We start from the raw sequence: 6,000 nt of genomic DNA, 5'->3' as shown, positions 1-6,000 counted from the left end.
AAGCTAAAATGATGTCGTTTTGTTAGGGTTACTTAATCCAAAACTAAGGCCTAAAAATCATTTGAAATATCGTTTTAGGAAAAAAAAACAAAAATCCTCTGAAGAGGACTAGGGGCTGGTCATCAGAGTTCTGTGGAGTCTCCATCCACCAGTCCCCACACGCCTACGCGCCGCCACGTACGGCGGTCGGAGGGTTAAAAACCCTCCATTTTTTAAGCGTAATACAGGTAACTTTCTTTCCTTTGTAAAACCTCAGTAATTTTTGCTTAGAACAATTTATGTATGCATGCTAAAATAAAAAAAGGTACACGATTAAATCACCTTTTGGAAACTGTTTGTATTTCTCTCTGAGTCGAATATATAAGTATATTTCTATTTTCAAAAATTCGGTCCTTTACAATGGTTTGATTTCGGGCTTTTATAGCCATGATTATGATTACATAAACTGGAAAGAAATCAAAGATTTCTTTCCATTTCTTGTCTGCTGTATCATATCTTTGATTGATCTGTTGAAATCTTTTTAGTTTCCTTTTGTTTGCAGGTAACCTACGAGAATCTCACTTAATCACTGAGGTTTGCACGTTGATGGAACTAACACCAGATTCTGTCGTATCTTGCGCGTTGATGGTGGTGCGTCGATTGATGACAGAGTCGAGAAGTCACGGCGTGCTTGGTGGCGATGATTGAGATGAAAGGTCATGCCGTTTGAAGTGCCCGAAGCTTCTAGAAATTCCTTACGGCGCGAGGAGGGAAGAACCCTAGGGTTTGATTGTGTGTTTGGGGTTCATTGGGCCTGCTAAGAATTTGGACCATGACTGTATTGGTGTATTGGGTCACTGTAACGGGCTATGGGGTTATTGGGTTTATTTGGGTTGTTGGGTAGTAGCAGTGGGTCTGCTGGGTATGACCTTGTAATTTGGACTTTTTAATTGGACATTTTTAATTTTTATTTTTTTGCTTTCAGCCCGGTCAAATTTGGGCTATTACATTGGTCCTCCAAAAAGTAACAAGTCGTCTCTCGCTCTACAGCTGGGGCCAAATATAGGAGTCTTGCTACTGCTGCCAGTGATGTTACCTGGTTACTTTCGCTTTAGCACGAATTACATTTGTGTTCTGCTAATGTACCCACTCTCTGGTGTGATAATTCTAGCGCCGTCGCTATTGCAGCTAATCTTGTTCTCCATTCTAAGTTCAAACATGTGGAGCTAGACCTGTTTTTTACCCGCGAAAAGGTGGTTGCTGACTTGCTCGTGGTTGGTGAGGTTCCAGCTTATGACCAGGTTGCTGATGTTCTTACTAAGCCACTGTCTGTTTCGCCTTTTGTTCGTTTTTGAAATTTTCTTCAGGTTTTTCCGGTAGAGAAGATGGGAGAATGTTAGAATATGAGGAAGGAGTTTTATTAATCTGTTAGTTTGTTATAATCCAACTGTAATGCAATTGTAGTATGGTTAGAGTTGTTAGCTACAGTTAACTCATCCAAGTGCTGTATATATTCTTGCTATTGTTAGCATAGAAGGACAGATATCAATTCAAGTCTCAAGATTCATTTTCTGCTTTACATTTTCTTCATAGTCTATATTTTATTGTAATTACCTTGTCTTAGATATTCTATCACAATGGTACATCACCTGCAACTGCAACTCCGAGTTGGAGCCAGCCTAATTTCAGCAGCAGGGCCTGCCGCACTGACGACAAAAAGCCTTTGACTTGTACACAAATGCCAGCTTCTGGTGCAGACCTTGTTATCAATAATCCCTCTAAACTCCCACTCCCGGAACATGCAAGTGCTCTACGGGTCTCATACCAGACTCATGCTACTAATCATCACCACAACAACAAGGATGTTAATGTTAATGCTGCAACACCAGTTCAAGTAGTTGACAAATTTATACCAGACCACCTCTTGCAATTCCGCGACCCTCTATATTACCAAATGCGCTTCTGAGAGTCGATAAGTCAACTTTTTTTAGACAGATTTTTGTCTAAGAACAACTCGAAATTCTGACATTCAATCAATATAATGGGTGGCAGGGAGTAATAGGATTTCTACACGGCTTACCTTGTATGCACCTTTACATCAAGCCGCAATGAAAGGTGATTGGGGAAAAGCTAAAGAGTTCCTAAATATTCATCCAGGTGCTGCAAATGTCAGGATAACCAACCCATTGGAAACAGTTCTTCACATTGCTGTAAGGGCTAGACACATTGGATTTGTAGAGGAGGTAGTCAAGTTAATGAGCATATCAGACTTGGAATGAAGGGACAAATCCAGTAACACCACGCTTTTTGTTGCCGTTGCTTCGGGTTTTACTAGGATTGCAGAGGTAATGGTAAAAAAGAACAAACTTTTGCCAGGGTTAAAGGGGAACAAGGGGGTGACACCACTCTGTATTACTACACAGAAAGGCCACAGAGACATGGTTTGGTATCTTTACAATGTGACCACTGCTGATTATTTTAATCAGGAGGATTATATTGGGTTGTTTATAGCAACCATCACTACTAATTTATTTGGTATGAACTTTGAAGTGAATTATATTAGATGTTTAGTAATGGTTAGAGCCATTAAGTCCATACTTTATAGTCCATTTATAAAATAGCTGATCAAATTCTCCTTTTCTACTTAGACTTAGCTCTCTGCTTAATTCAGCACAATCCAAAATTGGCTATTTTGTGTGATTCAAATGAGGAGACGACACTCCATGTTTTAGCTCGAAAGCCCACGGTATTTTCCAGTAAAAATGAGCTGAGAATCTGGGAAAAGTTTATCTACCCATGTAAGTTTTAAGACTTTCCTTTTAATATCCTTTTCATAATTCAATTAGCTGGATTTGTGTTGGAACAATGGCAGCAGCAAGCATCAAACAAAGTTTCAAATCTGTATTTGTAAGACTGAAGCAAGAAGAATCGAAGCAAAGAAAAAGCAAAGCAATGAACAAAATTGAATACTCAGCAAAGTTGTGACTGAACATTACATTTTTCATTCAAGATTTGAATATATAAAAGAGCTACAAATTTTGGTTCATTTGACAGATACCTAATGACATAACTACTCCCACTTAAACTAAACTAATACAAGCTTAAGTCAAATACAAAATAAGTTGACATATCAGCTTTTACATCATCAATCCAATCACAAACTTAATCCAACTAACTATTAAAGCTAGTTACAATCAAACTGAACTAAGTTACATCAAAACAAAACAGCAATATCAGTTGCTTCATTTGGTCTGAAAACCATTCATGCACACCAAGCAAAATGAGCTGAGCTCGATAGCTGCTGGTCTCGACAGTAGCAAGCTTCTGGCTCCATGTTGCATTGCAGTCCAGCTTTCAACACTCCTCCTTGGACTGTATGCAACACATTCCAATTGCACTTCTCAAAGATTCAAATCGAGCAGCCCCTAAGGGCTTGGTCATTATGTCAGCCAATTGTGCTCCTGAGCTGCAATGCACAAGGCTGACTTCCTTTGCTTGTTCAGCCTCTCTAACAAAATGCAGCTTGATTTTAAAATGCTTTGTCTTACCATGGAACACAGGGTTCTTGGCTATTGCAACTGCAGACTGATTATCCACCCAAATTTCAGTTGCTTCATCTTGAGTTTCATTAAGGTCATGAAGCAGCTTCCTTAGCCAAATGGCCTGATTAACTGCTCCTGCTGCAGCAATGTATTCTGCTTCAGCTGTGGACTGAGCAACAGTTTGCTGCTTTTTTGAACTCCAGCAAAACATCCCCGATCCAAGTGTAAAGAAGTGTCCTGAGGTACTCTTCATGTCATCGAGGGATCCTGCCCAGTCACTGTCAGAGTAGCCTTCTAGTTTCAGTTGGTTCCCACTTTCAAACATTACACCAAAACTAACAGTGCCCTTGATGTATCTAAGGACCCTCTTTGCTGCCTTCAAATGTGCCTCATTGCAACAACGCATAAACCTCGATAACAGACTGACACCAAACATGATGTCTGGCCTGGTTGCTGTTAGATACAACAGACAACCAACTAGGCTTCGATAGTGCCTCTCATCAACCCTCTGCTGATCACCTCTGCTAGTCAGCTTTTCTCCTTGGGCCACAGGTGTGCTGACTGCTTTACAATTATGCATGCAGAATTTGTCTAGGATCTTCAAAGCAAATGAGTGTTGGCTGATGAAGATACCTCGATCAGACTGGTGAACTTCCATGCCAAGGAAGTAAGTCATGATCCCCAAATCTGTCATTTCAAACACTTGCTGCATTTGGACCTTGAACTCATCAATGAGCTCAATTTTGCTCCCTGTTACAAGTAAATCATCCACATACAAGGAGACAATCAGCAAGGTTTCATGTTCTGACCTTTTAACATACAAAGTAGGCTCACTAAGGCTCTTTACAAATCCAAGTTTGGTCAGGTAAGCATCAACTCTGTCATACCAGGCCCTTGGTGCCTGTTTCAGGCCATAGAGAGCCTTTCTCAACTTATACACTTTGTCTTCATGTCCAGCAACTTCAAAACCTTCAGGTTGCTCGATGAAGATCTCTTCCTTGAGAAAACCATTCAGGAATGCTGATTTGACATCCAATTGGTGAACTGTCCACTGCTTCTGAGCTGCTAAAGCAAACAGCAGCTTAATTGTATCCAGTCTTGCCACTGGAGCAAAAGTTTCTAGGTAGTCAACACCATACTGCTGACTGTAGCCCTTCACCACAAGCCTAGCCTTGTGCTTGTTTAGTGAGCCATCAGCATTGTACTTGGCCCGGTACACCCATTTAACTCCTATGACTCTCTTGTGTTCTGATCTGCTCACTAACTCCCAAGTCTGATTTTTGTTGATCATTTCCAACTCAGCTTCCATAGCTTTCATCCAGCTTCTGTTCTTAGCAGCCTCTTCAAAGTCTGAGGGCTCAATCACAGCAGCATTGCACCTCTGATAGACATCAGCCAAAGTTCTGGTGCCCCTCACTGGTGTATCATCAACAGCATCATTACTTGGTCCTTCTTCTGCAGGTTCAGCAACCAAGTCTAACTGGTCCAATTCAGACAAGTCAGCTTCAACACCATTCCAATTCCACACCTTTTCCTCATCAAACTTTACATCCCTGCTGACTAAAACCTTCTTTGATGTAGGATCATACACTCTATAGCCCTTCTTGTTGCTGCTGTAGCCAACAAAGATTCCTGGAGTAGCCTTGCTCTCGAGCTTGGTCCTCTTTTCCACTGGAATAAAAGCATAACATACACAGCCAAACACTTTCAAGTGTGTTACCACAGGTTTGACTCTATGCCAAGCCTCAAAAGGAGTCTTATCCTTGACTGCTTTAGTTGGCAGTCTGTTGAGCAGATACACTGAGGTGTTGACTGCCTCAGCCCAAAACTGACTTGGAAGCTTGCCTTGAAACAAGAGGCACCTGGCCATGTTCAGTACAGTCCTATTCTTTCTCTCACAGACTCCATTCTGTTGAGGAGTATAGACTGTTGTGAGCTGATGGTGAATCCCAGCACTGTCACAAAGCTTCTGAAATTTCTCAGACACATATTCAGAGCCATTATCAGTCCTCAAGGCTCTAATTTTGCAGCCTGACTGATTTTCAGCATAAGCCTTGAATTTGCAGAAGGCTTCAAACACTTCTGACTTTTGCTTCAAGAAGTAGACCCAGCACAACCTTGTTAAATCATCTATAAACAGGGCAAAGTACCTGTTCTCACTGATTGAAGGTGTTCTCATAGGGCCACAAACATCAGAGTGCACCAATTCGAGCTTGTTTTGAGCTCTCCAAGTACTGTCAGCAGGAAAAGGCAGTCTAGCCTGCTTACCAAGCTGACAAACCTCACAAACATTCCCACTAACTTCAATTTTTGAAATGTCATCAACCAAATTCAGCCTATGTAACAGATCGATGGATCTAAAATTTGCATGGCCTAGTCTCCTATGCCACAAGTCAGTGCTTTCAACAAGGCTGGTGTATGCCTTTCTTTCTATTTGGCTAACATCCAGCATGAAGCACCTATCAGTCATAGAGACTGT

The 6,000-nt window shown here is 41.2% G+C and overlaps 1 pseudogene; it reads left to right on the top strand.

Annotated features, from left to right (window-relative positions):
* The first annotated feature begins 848 nt into the window (after nt 1-848).
* Nucleotides 849-6,000, top strand: part of LOC107963058 (ankyrin-2-like) — a 29,310-nt pseudogene continuing 24,158 nt past the window's right edge.

Source organism: Gossypium hirsutum, chromosome A06 (assembly GCF_007990345.1).
Source record: "Gossypium hirsutum isolate 1008001.06 chromosome A06, Gossypium_hirsutum_v2.1, whole genome shotgun sequence".
Classification (NCBI taxonomy): Eukaryota; Viridiplantae; Streptophyta; class Magnoliopsida; order Malvales; family Malvaceae; genus Gossypium; species Gossypium hirsutum.
Note: the sequence above shows the minus strand (reverse complement) of the source record. Positions and strands in the feature narration are given on the sequence as shown.